Here is a 23,447-nt window from a genome sequence, read left to right as displayed (position 1 = left end):
CACAGGAACAGAGCCCTGAGCTTCAATATACAGGCTACCCAAAGTCACTCCAAACACACTGACATCTCATAACTCATTACTGGACACTTCATTGCACTCCAGAGAGAAGAAATCCAGCTCCATCTACCAGAACACTGACACAAGCTTCCCTAACCAGGAAACTTTGACAAGCCACCTGTACAACCTCACCCATAGTGAGGAAACTCCACAATAAAGAGAACTCCACAAACTGCCAGAATACAGAAAGGCCACCCCAAACACAGCAATATAAACAAGATGAAGAGACAGAGGAATACCCAGAAGATAAAGGAACAAGATAAATGCCCACCAAACCAAACAAAAGAGGAAGAGATAGGGAATCTACCTGATAAAGAATTCCAAATAATGATAGTGGAAATGATCCAAAATCTTGAAAACAAAATGGAATCACAGAAAAGTAGCCTGGAGACAAGGATTGAGAAGATGCAAGAAAGGTTTAACAAAGACCTAGGAAAAATGAAAAAGAGTCAATATATAATGAATAATGCAATAAATGATATCAAAAACGCTCTGGAGGGAACAAATAGTAGAATAACGGAGGCAGAAGATAGGATTAGTGAGGTAGAAGATAGAATGGTATAAATAAATGAATCAGAGAGGAAAAAATAAAAACGAATTAAAAGAAATGAGGACAATCTCAGAGACCTCTGGGACAATGTTAACACCCCAACATTCAAATCATAGGAGTCCCAGAAGAAGACAAAAAGAAAGACCATGAGAAAATACTTGAGGAGATAATGGGGAAGGAAATAATCACCCAAGTCCAAGAAACCCAGAGAGTCCCAAACAGGATAAACCCAAGGTGAAACACCCCAAGACACATATTAATCAAATTAAAAAAAGATCAAACACAAAGAACAAATATTAAAAGCAGCAAAGGAAAAACAACAAATAACACAAAAGGAGATTCCCATAAGGATAAGAGCTGATATTTCAATAGAAACTCTTCTGGTCAGGAGGCAATGATAGGACATACTTAAAGTGATGAAAGAAAATAACCTATAGCTCAGATTACTGTACCCAGCAAAGATCTCATTCAAATATGAAGGAAAAATCAAAAGCTTTACAGACAAGCAAAAGCTGAGAGAATTCAGCACCACCAAACCAGCTCTCCAACAAATGCTAAAGGATCTTCTCTAGACAGGAAACACAAAAAAGGGTGTATAAACTGGAACACAAAACAATAAAGTAAATGGCAACGGGATCATACTTATCAATAATTACCTTAAATGTAAATAGGTTGAATGCCCCAACCAAAAGACAAAGACTGGCTGAATGGATACAAAAACAAGACCCCTACATATGTTGTCTACAAGAGACCCACCTCAAAACAAGGGACACATACAGACTGAAAGTGAAGGGCTGGAAAAAGAGATTCCACACAAACAGAGACCAAAAGAAAGCAGGCGTAGCAATACTCATATCAGATAAAATAGACTTCAAAACAAAGGCTGTGAAAAGAGACAAAGAAGGACACTACATAATGATCAAAGGATCAATCCAAGAAGAAGATATAACAATTATAAATATATATGCACCCAACATAGGAGCACCACAATATGTAAGACAAATGCTAACACGTATGAAAGGGGAAATTAACAATAACATAATAATAGTGGGAGATTTTAATACCCCACTTACACCTATGGATAGATCAACTAAACAGAAACTTAAAAAGGAAACACAAACTTTAAACGATACAATAGACCAGTTAGACCTAATTGATCTCTATAGGACATTTTACCCCAAAACAATGAATTTCACCTTTTTCTCAAGCACACATGGAACCTTCTCCAGGATAGATCATATCCTGGGCCATACATCTAGCCTTGATAAACTCAAAAAAATTGAAATCATTCCAAGCATCTTTTCTGACCACAGTACAGTAAGATTAGATCTCAATTATAGGAGAAAAACTATTAAAAATTCCAACATATGGAGGCTGAACAGCACATTGCTGAATAACCAACAAATCACAGAAGAAATAAAAAAAGAAATTAAAATATGCATAGAAATGAATGAAAATGAAAACACAACAACCCAAAACCTGCGGGACACTGTAAAAGCAGTGCTAAGGGGAAGGTTCATAACAATACAGGCACACCTCAAGAAACAAGAAAAAAGTCAAATAAATAACCTAACTCTACACTTAAAGCAACTAGAAAAGGAAGAAATGATGAACCCCAGGGTTAGTAGAAGGAAAGAAATCTTAAAAATTAGGGCAGAAATAAATGCAAAAGAAACAAAAGAGACCACAGCGAAAATCAACAAAGCCAAAAGCTTGTTCATTGAGAGGATAAATAAAACTGACAAACCATTAGCTAGACCCATCAAGAAACAAAGGGAGAAAAACAAAATCAATACAATTAGAAATGAAAATGGAGAGATCACAACAGACAACACAGAAATACAAAGGATCATAAGAGACTACTATCAGCAATTATATGACAACAAAATGGACAACTTGGAAGAAATGGGCAAATTCTTAGAAAAGTACAACTTTCCAAAACTGAACCAGGAAGAAATAGAAAATCTTAACAGACTCATCACAAGCATGGAAATTGAAACTGTAATCAGAAATCTTCCAGCAAACAAAAGCCCAGGTCCAGACGGCTTCACAGCTGAATTCTACCAAAAATTTAGAGAAGAGCTAACACTGATCCTACTGAAACTCTTCCAGAAAATTGCAGAGGAAGGTAAACTTCCAAACTCATTCTAGGAAGCCACAATCACCCTAATACCAAAACCTGACAAAGTGAAGTCGCTCAGTCATGTCCGACTCTTTGCGACCCCATGGACTGTAGCCTATCAGGCTCCTCCATCCATGGGATTTTCCAGGCAAGAGTGCTGGAGCAGGTTGCATTTCCTTCTCCAGGGGATCTTCCTGACCCAGGAGACCGGGAGAACCCAGGTCTCCCGCATTGCAGGCAGACGCTTCACCATCTGAGCCACAGAAAAAGAAAACTACAGGCCATTATCACTGATGAACATAGATGCAAAAATCCATAACAAAACTCTAGCAATCAGAATCCAACAACACATTAAAAAGATCATACACCATGACCAAGTGGGCTTTATCCCAGGGATGCAAGGATTCTTCAATATCCTCAAATCAATCAATGTAATACACCACATTAATAAATTGACAAATAAAAGCCATATGATTATCTCAATAATGCAGAGAAAGCCTTTGATAAAATTCAACATCCACTTATGATAAGAACTCTCCAGAAAGCAGGAAGAGAAGGAACATACCTCAACATAATAAAAGCTATATATGACAAACCCACAGCAAACATTATCCTCAATGGTGAAAAATTGAAAGCATTTCCCCTAAAGTCAGGAACAAGACAAGGGTGCCCACTCTCACCACTACTATTCAACATAGTTTTGAAAGTTTTGGCCAAAGCAATCAGAGCAGAAAAAGAAATAAGAGGAATTCAAATTGGAAAAGAAGAAGTAAAACTCTCACTGTTTGCAGATGACATGATCCTCTACATAGAAAACCCTAAAGACTCCACTAGAAAATTACTAGAGCTAATCAATGAATATAGTGAAGTGGCAGGATATAAAATCAACACACAGAAATCTCTTGCATTCCTATACACTAATAATGAGAAAGTAGAAAGGGAAATTAAGGAAACAATTCCATTCACCATTGCAACAAAAAATAAATAAATAAAATTCTTAGGAATATATCTACCTAAAGAAATGAAAGACCTATATATAGAAAACTGTAAAACACTGGTGAAAGAAATCAAAGAGGACACTAATAGATGGAGAAATATACCGTGTTCATGGATCAGAAGAATCAATATACTGAAAATGAGTATACTACCCAAAGCAATCTATATATTCAATGCAATCCCTATCAAGCTACCAACAGTATTTTTCACAGAGCTAGAACAAATAATTTCACCATTTGTATGGAAATACAAAAAACCTCAAATAGCCAAAGCTATCTTGAGAAAAAAGAATGGAACTGGAGGAATCAACCTGCCTGACTTCAGGCTCTACTACAAAGCCACAGTCATCAAGACAGTATGGTCCTGGCACAAAAGCAGAAATATAGATCAATGGAACAAAACAGAAAACCCAAAGATAAATCCACGCACCTATGAACACCTTATCTTTGACAAAGGAGGCAAGAATATACAATGGAGAAAAGACTCTCTTTAACAAGTGATTAAACTGGGAAATTGGTTGGAAAACAAGTGGGAAAACAAGTGGGAAAATTGGTCAACCACTTGTAAAAGAATGAAACTAGAACACTTTCTAACACCATACACAAAAATAAAGTCAAAATGAATTAAAGATCTAAACATAAGACCAGAAACTATAAAACTCCTAGAGGGGAACATTGGAGAAGGAAATGGCAACCCACTCCAGTGTTCTTGCCTGGAGAATCCCGGGGATGGCGGAGCCTGGTGGACTGCCATCTATGAGGTCACACAGAGTTGGACACAACTGAAGTGACTTAGCAGTAGCAGAAGAGAACATAGACAAAACACTCTCCGACATAAATCACAGCAGGATCCTCTATGACCCACCTCCCAGAATATTGGAAATAAAAGCAAAAATAAACAAATGGGACCTAATTAAACTTAAAGCTTTTGCAAAATAAAGGAAACTATAAGCAAGGCAAAAAGATAGCCTTCAGAATGGGAGAAAATAATAGCAAATGAAGCAACTGACAAACAACTAATCTCGAGAATATACAAGCAACTCCTACAGCTCAACTCCAGAAAAATAAACGACCCAATCAAAAAATGGGCCGAAGAACTAAACAGACATTTCTCCAAAGAAGACATACAGATGGCTAAGAAACACATGAAAAGATGCTCAACATCACTCATTATCAGAGAAATGCAAATCAAAACCACTATGAGGTACCATTTCACACCAGTCAGAATGGCTACGATCCAAAAGTCTACAAGCAATAAATGCTGGAGAGGATGTGGAGAAAAGGGAACCCTCTTACACTGTTGGTGGGAATGCAAACTAGTACAGCCACTATGGAGAACAGTGTGGAGACTCCTTAAAATACTGGAAATAGAAGTGCCATACGACCCAGCAATCCCACTGCTGGGCAGACACACTGAGAAAACCAGAATTGAAAGACACACATGTACCCCAATGTTCATCGCAGCACTGTTTATAATAGCCAGGACATGGAAGCAACCTAGATGTCCATCAGCAGATGAATGGATAAGAAAGCTGTGGTACATGTACACAATGGAGTATTACTCAGCCATTAAAAAGAATACATTTGAATCAGTTCTAATGAGGTGGAGGAAACTGGAGCCTATTATACAGAGTGAAGTAAGCCAGACAGAAAAACACCAATACAGTATACTAATGCATATATATGGAATTTAGAATGATGGTAACGATAACCCTGTATGCAAGCCAGCAAAAGAAACACAGATGTATAGAACAGTCTTTTGGACTCTGTGGGAGAGGGCGAGGGTGGGATGATTTGGGAGAATGGCACTGAAACATGTATAATATCATATGTGAAATGAAACACCAGTCCAGGTTCGATGCATGATACAGGATGCTTGGGCCTGGTGCACTGGGCTGACCCAGAGGGATGGTATGGGGAGGGAAGAGGAAGGGAGGTTCAGGATGGGGAACATGTGTTCACCCGTGGAAGGTTCATGTTGATTTATGACAAAACCAATATAATATTGTAAAGTAGTTAGCATCCAGTTAAAATAAATAAATTTCTATTAAAAAATAAATAACACAAAATAATTTGTATTTAAATCTATACATTTTTGAACTTTTATTTGAGAGTTTTCATTATCAATTCAACAATTGTATTCAATTTTTTTTTTATGTGGATATTCAGATATTTTTACTTTAAATATTTAAATTAAAAACAATCTGTTTTTCTTGGATGTTCACTTAAAATTATCTGTCTCAACTATGACTATCTTAGCTGTTAACTTTGCATTTTATTTTTTACTTATAAAATAACTATACATTAAATATATAATATATAAAATAAAATAAAAATATAAAAGTTATTTCTAGAATTTTTATGCAGTAGGCCAAGAATTAATTTTCTTCTATACTGCTGCTGCTGCTGCTGCTAAGTCGCTTCAGCCATGTCTGACTCTGTGCGACCCCATAGATGGCAGCCCACCAGGCCCCGCCATCCCTGGGATTCTCCAGGCAAGAACACTGGAGTGGGTTGCCGTTTCCTCCTCCAATGCATGAAAGTGAAAAGTGAAAGTGAAGTCTCTCAGTCGTGTCCGACTCTTAGTGACCCCATGGACTGCAGCCTACCAGGCTCCTCCATCCATGGGATTTTCCAGGCAAGAGTACTGGAGTGGGGTGCCATTGCCTTCTCCCTCTCCTATACTAAATACTACTAAAAAATAAGGTATTTTATGCTATGCTATGCTAAGTCACTTCAGTCGTGTCCAACTCTGTGTGACCCCATAGACAGCAGCCCACCAGGCTCCCCCATCCCTGGGATTTTCCAGGCAAGAATACTGGAGTGGGGTGCCATTTCCTTCTCCAATGCATGAAAGTGAAAAGTGAAAGTGAAGTCTCTCAGTTGTGTCCGACTCTTAGCGACCCCATGGACTGCAGCATACTAGGCTCCTCCATCCATGGGATTTTCCAGGCAAGAGTACTGGAGTGGGGTGCCATTGCCTTCTCCGAAGGTATTTTATAAAACAACCCAATTTAAAAAACGGGTAGAACTGAATAGACTTTTTCCCAAAGAGGAAATGCAGATAGCTAATAGGCACATGAAAAGTTACTGACGATAAAGAAGGATGAGTTCTAAAGAACTGATGCCTAATTATGGTGCTAGAGAAGACTCTTGAGAATCCCTTGGATTGCAAGGGGATCAAACCAGTTAACCTTAAAGCAAATCAACCCTGAATATTCATTGGAGGTACTGACACTGGAGCTGAAGCTCCAATACTTTGGCGACCTGATGAGAAGAACCCATTTACTGAAAAAGACCCTGATGCTGGGAAAGACTGAATGCAAAACAAGAAGAGGTGGCAGAAGATGAGATAGTTGGATGGCATCACTGACTCAATGAAAATGAATTTCAGCAAACTCTGGGAGATGGTGAAGGAAGGGTAGCCTGGTGTGCTACTGTTGATGGGGTCACAGACATGACTTACTGACTGAACAACAGCAAATTCCTAATCATCACAGAAATGCAAATCAAAACCACAATGAGATAACACACCAGTCAAAATAGCTATCATGATTTAAGAAAAAAAAAAAAAACAGAAAAGAAAGAAAAAGACTAAATGTCTGTGAGCATGTAGAGAAAATGAAACTCTCATGCGATGTTGGTGCTAATGTAAACTGATGCATCCACTGTGGAAAATTATGGAGGTTTCTCAAAAAACAAACAAACAAAAAAAAACCCCTAAAACTAAAATTAGAACTAACATAGGACACAGCAATTTCATTCCTGGGTATATATATCCAAAAAAATATATTAATTTGAAAAGATATGCACACCCCAGTGTTCACAGCAGCATTAATTACAATAGCCAAGACATGTAAATGAGTTAAGTGTTCATCAACACATTAATGGAAAAAAAAAAATTGAATACTATTCAGCCATAAAAAAGAACAATTCAAGAATATTGTACAACACAGAGAATATAGACAATATTTTGTAATAGCTATAAAATGTTTGTATGTTCTGTAAAATATTAACAATATTTTTAAAAGCTATAAAATAGCTTTAAAAGTTACATAAAAATTGAAAAAACAGAAATAAATGCTAACTGATAAAATATTAAGATGAATGCCATGAATATCATGTCATATTTGCTTTTGTTGTAGGATATTTTTAGTGGCCCTAAGTACTTAAGTATTTAGTATTAGTATTGATATGCTACTTTCCATACAAAGGGTGGATGAATTCTCTACAGACAATCTGGCTGTTTAGGAAAACTTAACTGAAATTTTAAGCAGGAGGCATTTTTATTTTCCAAAGCTCATAACAAAATGCCCACTGCCTTTGAATATTTTATCTACTAGAAGGAAAGAAAGTGAAGTCACTCAGTCTGTCCAACTTTTGCAACCCCATGGACTGTAGCCTACCAGGCTCCTCAGTCCACAGGATTTTCCAGGCAAGAAAACTGGAGTGGGTTGCCATTTCCTTCTCCAGGAGATCTTCCAACGCAGAGATTGAATCCGGTCTCCTGCATTGTAGGCAGACGCTTTATCGTCTGAGCCACCAGGGAAGTCCATATTATCTACTAAGAACCTACTAAACAGAATAGGGGTCTTCTTTTGTTTTATGTTTATCTACACATGGAACAGGAGATTTAATACTGGGTAATATGAAACAGTCTTGTCATTTTTTTTTTTTTCATTGAAATACTATCAATCCATGAAAGATGATTTTGTTGAATGAACATTCTCTAAAGGAAAGGGAAAGGGAAAGTGAAGTCGCTCAGTCGTGTCCAACTCTTTGCGACCCCATGGACTGTAGCCTACAGGGCTCCTCCATTCATGGGATTTTCCCGGTAAAGGTACTGGAGTGGGTTGACATTTCCTTCTCCAGAGGATCTTCCTGACACAGGGATCGAACCCAGGTCTACCTGCATTGCAGGCAGACGCTTTATCCTCTGAGCCACTAGGGAAGCTAATGAACATTCTCTAAAGGATATATAAATAGGAAATCCTAGGATCCCTGGGTAAATGCTGATTCATAAAAACTGGTAAATTTTCAGGAATTCTGCAAACTTGGTATTAAAACCTGGTTAATTTGAAATCCGGAGAAGGCAATGGCACCCCACTCCAGTACTCTTCTTGCCTGGAAAATCCCATGGATGGAGGAGCCTGGCGGGCTACAGTCCATGGGGTCGCTAAGAGTGAGACACGACTGAGCTACTTCACTTTCACTTTTCACTTTCATGCACTGGAGAAGGAAATGGCACCCCACCCCAGTGTTCTTGCCTGGAGAATCCCAGGGATGGGGGAGCCTGGTGGGCTTCCGTTTATGGGGTCGCACAGAGTCGGACACGAATGAAGCGACTTAGCAGCAGCAGTTTGAAATCAGCCATAAAAGGAATATTTACACCATGTATATCATTAACTAATACAAATGAGAACTAGCCCTGATGATTAATATGTCCACACAAAAACCAGAAAAGAGTAAAGATTTTTGTTGTCAGGCAAAAAATTAAACTACCAAAAACTACAAACAAGCTGTATGATAAACAGAACTGGTATGAACATGAACATATATTCTACACACAATTTTTTAAAGCCTTCTCAACTATAACACGATTGCTGAAAGTACAACAAAAACATACTAATTCCCTCCACAAAATGAGAACATCCCAGAGTCTCTGCCTTTTATTAATCTATATCCAAGGCTAGGATTTCTTTGTGAATTCCTTTTGGTCAAGTATGGATTTAGCTCATTATGCTTAATTGATCAATTTAATTTACTCCAACAAATTCAATAAAGATGATGCGGGAAATAGAAAATGTTAGTACATGCATTTGGTAAAGAACAGAAGGTAAAAGCACATAGAATGATCTCTAGTCTTAAGATAGATTGATTGCTTTTAAACATAGAAACCACCTATCCTCTGTCTTCTGCATAGAATTTTGAGTCAATCTCACTGACTCAAGTTTCCTCCCTAGAAAGATAACCCTTAACAGATATATTCCATGGCCACCTCTCTGTGGTGTGTAAGAAAGGATTCTCTTTTAGAGGATGCAGCCCATTAGAAATAAGCATACTTGTTGTTAGTATGAATTTGAAGGCCTGGAGATTACCTTGATTGCTGATTAAATACAGGTCGAATTATCAGTATCGGTTTCTCTAAGAGTTAAGTGTCAAACTTCAGTCTGTTGATGGTTGATTAGATGACAGAAAAAGACATGCGTTGGAATAGAGACTGAAACTCTGGTAATAGGCTTATCAGGATACCTATTAAGTCAGTCATACATGAGAAATTTTTTACAATATTTGAGTAAGACCAGATAAACTATGGCTTTTTAAGACAAATATCCATAGAAACAGAGAAAAGTTATTGTCCCACAGTGATGTGGAGGAAATTTGCTTTCTGATTACACTTTTCTTATTTAATTTATTCAATAAGGACACAGACTGCCATATTGAAAACAGTATTATGGTGTTGCAATCAGGTGTGATTTTTCTTCTAAAAATATACTTTACTATTGTGCACTGTATTTTTTTAAACAAAAGAAACTGAGAATCAAACTTAATAAACTATAGCTAAAGTTTACTTTTCAATATTTTTCAAATTAATATACTGATAAGTGTAGAACACTTTTAAAGGTTTTCAAAATAGCATTTATTTCTTAAAAGTTAACATGTGCATAATAGGAAACCAAAAACCACAAAAAGCAAAAAAAAGTCATTCATAATCACAGGCAATTTACCATCTGGCATGACCTTTTAGGTCTCATTTGTATGTTTTCACAACTAGGCATCCATTTTTATGTAATAAAGATCATTTAGTTATGTATCATGCTCTTTCACACACCATGAATATCTACCATTCAGTAAAGCACTTTTAATTGGCTAAGTTTCCTATTGAAATAACAACTAAATCTTAGTAATGAAAAATCATCATCAGGCTTTAGGTACAGAACTAAAATATTACTTCCTTTCACATACCACTGAAGACAACTGAGTCTTATAGTGACACATATATTCCAAGAATGCCTAAAAATGTTGCAATCTGCCTAGCTATAATTACATTATTAGAATACAGGAAATAATGGATTTTAGATGTTAGACAGAAGTCCCTATTATGATGATCATTTCCATATTTAAGTGTTTCATGGAAGCAGAAGAATCCTTGTCATGAACAGACTATGCTGATTGGCATATTAATCAGTAGCCAATAAACAAAGACCAATCCTGAGCCCTCATTCAATACTGTGTAGAGTGAGACTGAATTTTCCATGAGCTCAGAGTTATGGTGAGCTTTGCTCAGATTTAAATAATTTCTTCTAAAAAATGAATGTGTTATTCACTGAAAATCTGTGCTCATGAACTAAGATTCACAGCTACTTCAGAGAATTTATCAGAAAATATGTAGTTTGAAAAAATAGTTTTGTCTTCAGAAGATTTGCTTTGCAAATATCTTATATGCTTAAACATTATTTATTAATAGCTCACCTTTTTAACTTCTTAACAGGGTCTGATTTTATCCAATAAATCACATATTATTACCTTGAACTGACTTATATTTAATTCTAAATAACATTATTGAAGCAAGATAAATGATTATGATTGGAAATATTCCATATTATTTTTTCAACTCCATTATTATTGTTGTTTGAACTCCATTAGTTAAATTTTCAGGCATAAAAAAAGAAGAAGCAATATTAATAAAAATATCCTACTGGAATGACACAAAGTTGTTCATTTCCCCTCAGTCCTACTACAAAAATAACCCCATTCCATTCTACCTCAAACAGTGAGAGGTGATGAGGATGATGAAAATCCTAAACCATTTTTCACTGTCTAGTAAATACATGTCTTCCATTTCCTTCAGCTTTCCAGGTTAATGTTATTGCTTAAAGTAGAGAATTCTTAAAGTTCTTTCCATATTTGATACATTCAGGTATATAGATATTGAAGAGAATAATTAGTTTCAACAACTATATAGATAGATAGATAGATATGTATGGGCATAAAATATTTTATTTTATGGAGTATTCCATAATGTACTCCAAATATATATCCATAAACATAACAAAGACTGGGTTGGACTTGGAAGGTCTTATGCTAAGTGAAAAATGTAAGACAGAGAAAGACAAATACTGTATGATATCATTCATATGTGGAAACTAAAAATCACAACAAACTATATTTTTCAAATATAACAAAAATGAAACAGATTCACAGATAAAGAGAACAAACGAGCAATTACCAGAGCGGGAAGGGAAAGGGGGACAGGCAATATAGTGGTAGGGGATTAGTAGGTACAAACTATTATGTAATTAAATAAGCTACAAGAATATACTGTACAACACAAGGAATATAGCCAATATTTTATAATAACTATAACTGGAGTATAACCTTTTAAAATTGTGAATCACTACACTGTAAACCTGTGACTTACATAATTCATTGTCATTGTTTAGTTGCTAAGTTTTATCTGACTCTTTTGTGATCCCATGGGCTGTAGCCCACCAGGCTCCTATTTCCGTGGGATTTCCCAGCAAGAATACTGAAGTGGGTTACCATTACCTTTTCCAGGGGATCTTCCTGACCCAGGGATGGAACCCATGTCTCCTGTGTTGGCAGGCAGATTCTTTACCACTGAGCCACAAGGGAAACCCCACTTACATAATATTGTACATCAAATATATTTCAAAAAAATTTCAACAGATTGTGTGTTTTTATATTTATTATACTTTTTCAAATTTTACAAAATTACATACTTAATATAAAGAATAAAAATTCCACCAAAATCGAATAAGCAGAAAAAATAGTAGGGCTCTCAAGTCAATGCTTATTAAGACCTAAGCATTGTAAACACTTAATGCAGGTCTTTTGTGCATTTAATCTATGCATATAGATGCACATATTCAATATATTAATTGTATAATAGTAATAATTACTTCTTCATTAGCATTAGAGCATTCATTTTCTGTAATTAAATATTTTTAAAAATTTTAAGTGCCTGTATAATATTACAAGATATTGATCCCAATTATCCAATCCTGAAGGAAGTCAACCCAGAATTTTCATTGGAGGGACTGATGCTAAAACTCCAATACTCTGGCCACATGATATGAACAACCTTGGAAAAGAATTTGATTGGAAAAGACCCTGATTCTTGGAAAGATTGAAGGCAAAAGGAAAAGAGGGCAGCAGAGAATGAGATGGTTGGATGGCATCTCAGATTCAATGGACAGGAATTTGAGCAAACTCCAGGAGACAGTGAAGGCAGAGAAGCCTGGTGTGCTGCAGTCCATGGGGTCTCAAAGAGTCAGACATAACTTAGTGAGTGAACAATAACAAAACCACTTAATTGCTTAAGGGACCAGAAGAGTGTAGAGAATAAAAATTTTATGCTTTTTTATCTTGGCTCTTCCTCCTTTCATACTCAGTTACCTCAGGCAAGTTAATTACAATGTCTAGCTCAGTTCAGTCTCTCAGTCATGTCAGACTCTTTGGAACCCCATGGACTGGAGCATGACAGGCCTCCCTGTCCATCACCCACTCCTGGGGTTTACCCGAAGTCATGTCCATTGAGTCGGTGACGCCATCCAAGCATCTCATCCTCTGTCGTCTCCTTCTATGACCTTCAATCTTTTCCAGCATCAGGGTCTTTCCCAATGAGTCAGCTCTTCAAATCAGGTGGCCAAAGTATTGGAGTTTCAGCTTCAGCATCAGTCCTTCCAATGAACACACAGGCCTGATCTCCTTTAGGACGGACTGGTTGGATCCCCTGGCAATCCAAGGGACTCTCAAGAATCTTCTCTAACACCACAGTTCAAAAGCATCAATTCTTTGGCACTCAGCTTTCTTTATAGTCCAACTCTCACATCCATACATGACCACTGGAAAAACCATAGCCTTGACAGGACAGACCTTTGTTGGCAAAGTAATGTCTCTGGTTTTTAATATGCTGTCTAGGTTGGTAATAGATTTTCTTCTAAGGAGCAAGAGTGTTTTAATTTCATGGCTGCAGTCACCATCTGCAGTGATTTTGGAGCCCAAAAAATAAAGTCTGACACTGTTTCCACTGTTTCCCATCTATTTGCCATGAAGTCACTGGGCTGAATGCCATCATCTTCGTTTTCTGAATGTTGAGCTTTAAGCCAACTTTTTCAATCTCCTCTTTCACTTTCATCAAGAGTTTCTTTAGTTCTTCTTCGCTTCCTTCCTTAAGAGTGGTGTCATCGGCATATCTGAGGTTATTGATATTTCTCCCAGCAATCTTGATTCCAGCTTGTGCTTCATCCAGCCCAGAGTTTCTCATGATGTATTCTGCATATAAGTTAAATAAGCAGAGTGACAATGTACAGCCTTGATGTACTCCTTTTCCTATTTGGAACCAGTCTGTTGTTCCACGTCCAGTTCTAACTGTTGCTTCCTGACCTCCATACAGATTTCTCAAGAGGCAGGTCAGGTGGTCTGGTGAGATAGTGTGTATTAGAGTCTGGCACATTGTGAGCGTTTTATAAATGATAGCTCTTAATATTAAGAACCAACAGAGGATAGCTTGTGGCATGAGTGAGAGTGACCTAATATAAAGACCTAATTGCATTAGTGCATGTTTGCTAGCAGTAAGTCCCATATAACTTGATTCTAAGGATCCCTTGCAAACAGTTTTAATTTCTTAACAATTAGATTTATCTATGGTTCTGTTGGAGAAGGCAATGGCACCCCACTCCAGTACTCTTGCCTGGAAAATCCCATGGATGGAGGAACCTGGTAGGCTGCAGTCCATGGGGTCGCTAAGAGTCGGACATGACTGAGCGACTTCACTTTCACTTTTCACTTTCATGCATTGGAGAAGGAAATGGCAACCCATTCTAGTGTTCTTGCCTGGAGAATCCCAGGGACGGATGAGCCTGATGGGCTGTTGTCTATGGGGTCGCACAGAGTCGGACACGACTGAAGCGACTTAGCAGCAGCAGCAGCATGGTTGTGAACTTTGAATGGTCAAGTTAGTTGCTCTTGTGTGAGGTCAAGAATATATCTATCAATATACCTTCAATTAAAGAAGATAATATTAAAGAGTTTCTGTTTCTTAAGATTGAAAACAGCTAACCAAAATGTAATCTTCACCTAAAAAGAGTGAGGATGTGATTTCATTCATGTGAAAAAAAAGTTGCTCCAAGAATCAAGAATGACTTAGAAAAGTAAATGAACTGCATATAGAGAATACACAAATTATGTCAGAAATTCCCTTCCTAATTATGAGAGTGTTGTTGCAGGTATTCACATCTTTCCTTATTTATTTAATGTAACCCACTCCATATCATCTTGATCTCAGAAAAGTTACTTTCCTTTTTTTAAAGATGATTAGATTTAAATCTAAATTGAACTGAAATTTAATTGGATTCAATTTTTTTATCATAAATAGGGTAATAAAATTAATGCAAAACACAGTCTCATTATTAAAATAATTTCAAGAAATCATATCTTGCTCCTAATAAGCAACATTTGAAATTGCACTTGATCCAGATCTAGAATAATAAGTGACTTATCACTTTGGCAATTTTTTTCTTCATATATATGTGACTCAATACTCATCTTAGAAGGTGGTACAGTTGAATTAATAGTTATTACAGAAAACTTAAATTCTAGTTAAAACAGAAATATCATAACAAATTAATCATTCACATATATTTAATGGAAGAATGAAGTAAGTGTATTTCAAACTTGTGTGTGTGTGTGTGGTACATGCGCACTTAGTCATTCAATTGCAACCCCATGGACTGTAGCCCACCAGACTCCTCTTTCCATGGAGATTCTCCTGGCAAGAATACTGGATTGGGCTGCCATGCCCTCCCCTCCAGGGAGTCTTCGAAAGCCAGGGATCAAACCCAGGTCTCCCACATTGCAGGTGGATTCTTTACCATCTGAGCCACTAGAGAAGCCCCAAAATACTGGAGTAGATAGCGTATCCCTTCTCCAAGAGATCTTCCCAACCAAGGAATTGAACTGGTGTCTCCTGCATTGTAAGCAGATTCTTTACCAGCTGAGCTACCAGGGAAGCCCATTTTAACCATACAACTTTTAAATAAGGATGTATTATTAACATGAATGAGCAAAATAAAGCTCTTTCCTCATGGTAGCTTAGGTGAATAAATCAATCTAATTTGAAGGGAAAACTCAATCTAATAATCAATGGTACTTCATCATTATATGAAGTCCTCATTTCATTTTATCCTTTAATTTTTTATGCTTAAGTCAATTTGGATTTGAGTAATATTATCTAATATTAGATTTTTCTCAAATTGCTGTTTCACTATTACCTGTGTTTATGTCCTGCATTTGATAAATATGCAATTATTAATTTAATATACAATAGTGCACATTTATTTCTATTAATAAACTTTATTTTAGAACATTTGAGATTTACAGAGTAATGCAAAGATAGTACAGATGTTTACTGCATTACCACATAGTCTGTTTACCTTATTATTGACATCTTAGTCATTCAGTATTATACATTTGTTATAAATAGTGAACTAATATTGTACACCATTATTAACTAAAGTCCATATCATTCATAGTTTCTACACTTTCCCTATTCTTTTCTGTAGTTCCTATTGTCCTTTTTCTCTTCCTGGATTACATTCAAGGCATTTCTTATATTTAGTCACCACATCTCCTTAGGCTCCTCTTGCTTGTGATATAAATTCATTTTTTAAGGCCTCACATTTTACATGTGAGTTCTATGCTAAAAAATAAAAAAGAATATTTATACTCTCTTTTCCAATACAAACTAACTGGAAGAATTGGAAGAAGGTTGTCCCCACAACCTCAAGCTAATATACTAATATTTCTAAAAAGTAAGGAAGAATGATTAGAGTGGCAACAATCACTAGCTGTCTCTCAGTTACATTTTTTCCATCCTTATAGTAAGCAAATACATTAAATTTTAGCAGAACACACAGCTATCCAGCTAGGGTCTGAATTTTCCAGCCCTCTTGCAGCTAGGTAAGGCAACATGACTAAGTCAGGCCAACATTATGTGAAAGGAAGTAATGTTGAAGTAAATTCCAAGACACTTCCTTCGAATTCATGATTAGGTGTATCCCTTCTCCTTTCCATTGGCTAATGAGCTCACTCATTGCATTCAATATGAAGGCCATGAATCTGGGAGATGAAAGAGTCACAGGATGCAAGGGGTCTGATTTCTCAATAACTTCATGAAGTAGAATTTATCTCCTCTGCCCTACACAACTCACCTCTGTGCCATTTGAAAGGAAAGATGCAAACTTGGATACTACTAACACCCTTACAACCTTCAGTCTCTGTCACAATAATTTACCATCTACCATAACTCATGCAGTACAAAAAGAAATGGTTAGAAATTCAAATTTTCAACATACAAATGGAAAAGCTTAAATTTGAAAGTATTAGAATATTGCCAAAGATGAAACAGATAATGTTAAGTTATAACAATATAACTTATTTTGGAGTGCTCAACTGAAAAGCTTTGAAAAATAAATTTAATTTTATGTATAGCTTCATATTTCTATTGCTGTATGTGAGGAAGTTTTTACTTGAATTATTGCTAACTTCCTCTTATTGTTAACTGTAAATGTATAAAATAAAGATTTATTTTGAAGGGGGTTCCAAAAATGCCTTGAATTTTGGAATTAATTTGAAAGTACATGCCTCTAGCCATTATTTCCCTAAAGCAAAAGAGACTTAGAAAAAAAGATCTCAAAACAAGAGATACTATAAGAAGAAAATAACTTCAAAACTCTAAGAATCTATGCTGTCTGGAATAAAAATCTCCTGTTGTTTCATTAAATGCTTATTTTTCACATGTATAGGAATAGTTGAAACCATTCAGCCTTGGAACAATGAACATAAAAAGGAGGGGTATTTTAGTGCATAACTATTTGATAGACTGTGTATTTTCACTGTGTATTGCAGTTGGATCACTCAAAAACTCTTCTTTAGTTTCATAGTAGCATCATCCCTGAGGCTACTTAATGGGTGGTGTAACTCAGGTTAGGGGGTTCCTACTCCCCAGTGAGCTAGTTAAACTGAATTGGAAAGTCCAGTCCTATTGCCTGTGCAAAGCCTTCCCCATGACCTTCTTGTATCTAGGTACATGTAATACTGAGACCACTCTGCTTCTATGGCTTAATGGTCCATCTATCATGTCACCATACCAGGAATATCAGTTCTTTTTTCTAGTTTCCAAAAGCAGTCCAATTATATTTTTTGAGTTTTATCACATTTTTAAAGAGTTGTGGGAATTAAAAAAGGGGTCATGTAGTAGACTAAGAGGTCTAAATCCAGCAAATCTATTCTTCCTTTAAGCTCAAGTATATGTAGAGTAGCCTAAATTTTATTAGCTCCCATATCCAATTCATATTCCCAAATGCACTAAGAGTCTCAGAAATGATTTTTACCAGGTAATAGTATCCATTCAACTTAGAAAGCATCCAGTGCCAGATATAGTACCCTATTATGTTTGTTGTGCTCAGTCTCTCAGTCATATCTAACTCTTTGTGACCCCATGGACGTTAAGCCACCAGGTTCCTCTGTCCATGGGATTTTCCAGGCAAGAATACTGGAGTGGGTTGCCATTTCCTCCTCCAGAGGATCTTTCCAGCCCAGGAACTGAACCTGTGTCTCTTGGGTCCGCTACATTGGGAGGCGCATATATGCATGTATGTATGTATTTATTTATACCACTAAGCCTATAGTACTCCAACTTCTGCCCTTTTTTAAATATAATTAGCAAAAGTTATAATCTAAATAATTCTATTGGTCAGGATCAGTGACTTAATGAAAAGATAATAAAAAAATATGATAGATGAATGAAGTAGCTATAAGATGGTGAGACAAAATATAACCAAGTAATTAAGATACATAGATAATGTCATATATTTTTATTTTATTTAACAAGAAATAACCCTTTAACTATCATTGACTCAGTAGCTAAAACCTTTTAAGATTCTTTATGATAAATAGAGTATGCTTTTCATTTGTTTGCTTATTTGGTTCATTACTTAAATGACATTTTTGAATGCCAAAAATATTCAAATACTAGGAATTTCATATGAATCAATCTAACATGTAAGCAAAATTTTCTTTCTCTTCTAATCCCTAAATTTATTCTAATGGATTTAATCATCTATTAGTATACTGAAAGGATTCAGTACCCAAAGTTCAGGAGAAAAGTAGAAATGAATCCATCAGGAAAGGGTAAAAGTCAAGGTGATGATGAAAAAGAATTAGTTGTGAACAGAGAGTCATGGTACAGACCTAATATATGATGTATTAATTCTGCTGCAAGAATATAATAGAGCATAAATGTTCTGACTAGCTCTCAAAATAGAATTCAATTCAGTGCAATTCAGTTGCCCAGTTATGTCTGACTCTTTGTGACCTCATGAACTGCAGCACGCCAAGCCTCTCTGTCCATCACCAACTCCTAGAGTCCACCCAAACCCATGTCCATTGAGTCAGTGATGCCATCCAACCATCTCATCCTCTGTTGTCCCCTTCTCCTCCTGCCCTCAATCTTTCCCAGCATCAGGGTCTTTTTCAATGAGTCAGCTCGTCACATCAGGTGGCCAAAGTATTGGAGTTTCAGCTTCAACATCAGTCATTCCAATGAACACCCAGGACTGATCTCCCTTAGGATGGACTGGTTGGATCTCCTTGCAGTCCAAGGGTGTCCGGAGCCACATTAGGCATTACTGACAAAATGGATGCATGGCCCCAACCACCTCTCCTCATCCTGCAGGCAGGGTCCTGGGATTAAGGAGTTTGGTCTTGTGATTCTGACTTGTTCTTTCCTTTCTTCAGTTGAGTTAGCTGGAAAGAATGTTAAGGTGCTTATTGTTCTTGAGAGAAGCATGAGAAAGCACAAAGCCTTTTGCAGTTGTGCCCAGAAAATAATCTATAAAGTAACCATTTACATTTGTTAAAGGATCTTTACAAAGAATGTTCCAGGATGAGCATGTAGGCTGCAGCTTGAGGCCATGGGAAGGATTGTTATCTGAGACCTGTTTGTGAGGGGAATGTTTATGGCAAAAGAAGTTTGCTGAGCTTAAGATTTAGGAATAATTAAGAATAGCTAGAAGCCTTTTTAGGAGATAGTGAGCTTAAGATACTAGGGGCAAGCAGGATTTAGAAAGATAAGAAATAAACTGAGGAATGTGGTATGCAGCCCAGACATAAGCAGGAGTTACAATGTAATCACAAGTAAATACGATTCTGCCAGAATCGCTGAAGCAGGAACTCCGTTTGAAGGGCAACAAAGAGACAATAAATCTTGTCTTGTAGGTCTTCATAGAACTGTTCAACATCAGCTTATTCAGTGTGGAAGACAAAAATCCAGGCTGTCCTTTATTTAATATAAAATTGTTATTGCTATTGTGGTGAATCTGTAAGTAATCCTGCCTTCTATTATAGTCAAGTAGAAGCAACAGCTAAGTCGTAGAAATATTTAACAGTATCAGGCAAAAGCTATTAGCCTCAATTTGTCAACCAAAATACCTGATGTTATGCTCTAAAGGACAAAGAAAAACAAGGGTCCTTGTAGGTATAGACCAATTAGTGTGGCACAGAGGTACTATCTTCTAGGCTCCAAAAAAGAAAAGTTCTCTCATTTCCTGGAATGTGTGAACAGTTTATTCAATTGCATTCTGGCAGTGTCCTTATTTGAACCTCACTGCCTGGAGGAAAAGAAAAAGTCTTTTGCACCATTCAGACTCAAGAATCAGTCTGGAACAAACATCAGTACCTGACACCAAAAGAGCTTCTGTGGAGATAAAGAAGCTAATTTGTAAAGGCTGTTAGGCGATAGAACCTAACAAATACAGAAAAACAAACTAAATTGGATAGGGCATTAAAAGCTGAAGAAGCATGAAAATACTATAGCAGGATGCCATAAATGAGTTGCTCTGCAGAGGTCAACTTTGATTTTTTGTCTCCTCTGGAAGGATAAGTGTTCAACTGAATCTGTGTATAAGAAGGAACAGAAAAATCACTTTGCAGCCAATTTCCCTGGTGTTTCTTAAGGCTGGAAAAAAAGTACCTTTAGTAGTTTCCTCCAGTTATGAGTATATATTCCTTGTGAAGTCCACTTTCTGAGAGAAGGTGGTATAAGAAATTCTGATGTTCACGTGACTTTAACTAAACGGTATGGGTAATGGAGAACTGAAGATTACCACCTTCTGGAAAGGAAGAACTAATACTCCAGCCCTCATTTTCTGAGATAAGAAGGTAAAGAAAACTGTCAGATTGACAAGAGCACAGAGAAACTAGACCAAGATTAGCAACATGGCTGCCTGCAGGACAAAATTCCAAATAGAAAAAAAAGTTTAAATGAAAGATTTGGGTTCTTTAGATAGACAATGTTGAATCTGTCCCAAGTCTCCTTATCCTATCTTACACTCTACAAAGCAAATGTAAGTTGAGAAAATGTGGGATGGTGATTAAGAAGTAGAGAGCAACATATGAAAAAATTCAAAGGATGTTGTAACATATATATTAAGAGGAGAATCTATTTTTAGAGAGGAATTATCATATGTCAAATATGAGAGGTCAAATAAAATAAAAACAGAGAAATGATTGCTATTCTTGGCAACACAGACATCATAGGAAATCTTGATTACAGCAACCCTCAAAGAGAGTTGGCTACAGAAAACCAAATGGAGTACATGAAGGACATGTTAAATAAAGAGACAAAAACCATGAAAGGGAGCAGTAATTTCAAGAGGGGTGTGAAGTCAGCTTGAGTTGTCTTGTTAGAGGGAAATACTAGAACTTACATGAATGTAGATATAAATGATTCATCAAGCAGAGAAAGAGGAACTGATGACTCATGAGGGTGTAGGGAAGATGTGTGTAGGAAAGTAATGGGAGATTCATACCAAAGAGTTGTCCTTTTTCATATCAGGGACAAGTAACTAATCTGTGTGCAAACACAGATACTCCATGGGCTTCACTTCTGATGTCTGAAAATAAAGGAGGATGATGGCTTTTATTTTCTCAATTAAATATAAGGCAAGATCATTATCAGAGGAAGGGGAGAGGGAAGAGATTGTGAAGAAGGGGGTGACAGGACAAGACTTGAAATTGTCATTTTGGAGAATATTAAAGCATATTATAAACATATATTAAACTATTGGGTCCTACTGAATGCCCAATTTGCATTTGTGACCTTAAACTGAAGTGAGACTAGACAATATAGTAGTGAGTTTTCCCTCCAAATGTGCTCAAGTGCAACCCACAGATATTTGGGTTAACAAGGTAAGAGATTTTTCTAGAAGTATGTTATAGAGAAGTAATCATGAAAAAAGTTTAGGTTTCTTCAAAGCAGAGATTTTAATTATGGAACAGAAATCTAAATCTGAGTAAGGAGGGAAATGCAGGTATGATGAGGGTTACTGAATACAAAAATATAATTGGGTAAATTGACTGCACTGGATTTCAGTATAAAACATAGAATTGAGAGTTGAAGGTTATTATGCATGACTGAGTAGGTGAGGTGAAAATGAGAATAAATATTGCTTGAATTAATAGGATCAGTTTATGAATGTATGATCTACAGGAATATTGAAATCAATAAAGTCAATGATAGGGAAAATGGTGAAAATAAAAGGCGTGTGTCATGTGCTAAAATTATACATGAACAAGTAGAATCATCAGAGAAGGCAATGGCACCCTACTGCAGTACTCTTGCCTGGAAAACCCCATGGATGGAGGAGCCTGGAAGGCTGCAGTCCATGGGGTCACGAAGAGTTTGACATGACTCAGCGACTTCACTTTCACTTTTCACTTTCATGCATTGGAGAAGGAAATGGCAACTCACTCCAGTGTTCTTGCCTGGAGAATCCCGGGGATGGGGGAGCCTCGTGGGCTGCCGTCTGTGGGGTTGCACAGAGTTGGACACAACTGAAGTGACCTAGCAAAGTAAAATCATGCAATTTAGGTAGATGATAGCAATAGGATACTGGTAGCTGAACAAATCTTAAGGGAATTCAAAGAGAAGCTATGATTTTTGAAAAAGAATGGGTGTGTTATTTGCTCAGTCATGTCCAACTCTCTGTGACCCTATGGGCTGTAGCCCACCAGGTTCCTCTGTCTGTGGTAGTCTCCTGGCAAGAAATCTGGAGTGAGTTACCATTTCCTTCTCCAAGGGATCTTCCTAACCCAGGTCAAACCCAGGTCTCCCACACTGCAGGCAGATTTTTTACATCTGAGCCACAAGGAGAAATACACATGTGTACAAAATAAAAGATGCTTAGACCTTGGTAGAGTAGTACAACTTCCAGAAAATTATAAGAAAATATCTAGAAAAGCACATAAAGATAAACTTAAATAGTCATCAAGAGTGAACTAATGAAAAAAAAAAAAGAAGAAAGAAAGCAAGCTTGATAAAATCATATATTTTGCTACTATTTTTTTTTTTTAATACACAGTTTTCTATACTATTTTACCAAAGGAGAAAATGCTCATGGCATGGAATATGGAAAGAAAAAAAGCAAGATATCTATCAGCTCAAAAAGTATGCTTCATTTAAAAAAATACATATATTTAAATTAAAGTATAAAATTAACTATACCTTATCTTTGGCTGAAATAGAAATGTTTCCTTCCTTATATTTCATAGTATTCAAATTATAAGCATTCATCATATTTATAGCAATAATAGGAATTAATATATATTTATTTTTCTTGGACTTCCCTGTTGGTCCAGT

General features: G+C 36.6%; 1 protein-coding gene across 1 annotated transcript in view; it reads right to left on the bottom strand.

The window, feature by feature from the left end:
• Positions 1–23,447, bottom strand: part of PCDH15 (protocadherin related 15) — a 1,798,632-nt gene that overhangs the window by 1,349,426 nt on the left and 425,759 nt on the right. The gene's annotated exons all lie outside the window — the stretch shown is intronic.

Source organism: Bubalus bubalis, chromosome 23 (genome assembly GCF_019923935.1).
Source record: "Bubalus bubalis isolate 160015118507 breed Murrah chromosome 23, NDDB_SH_1, whole genome shotgun sequence".
NCBI lineage: Eukaryota > Metazoa > Chordata > Mammalia > Artiodactyla > Bovidae > Bubalus > Bubalus bubalis.
The sequence above is the reverse complement of the archived record's forward strand: the minus strand, read 5'-3'. Positions and strand labels throughout refer to the sequence as shown.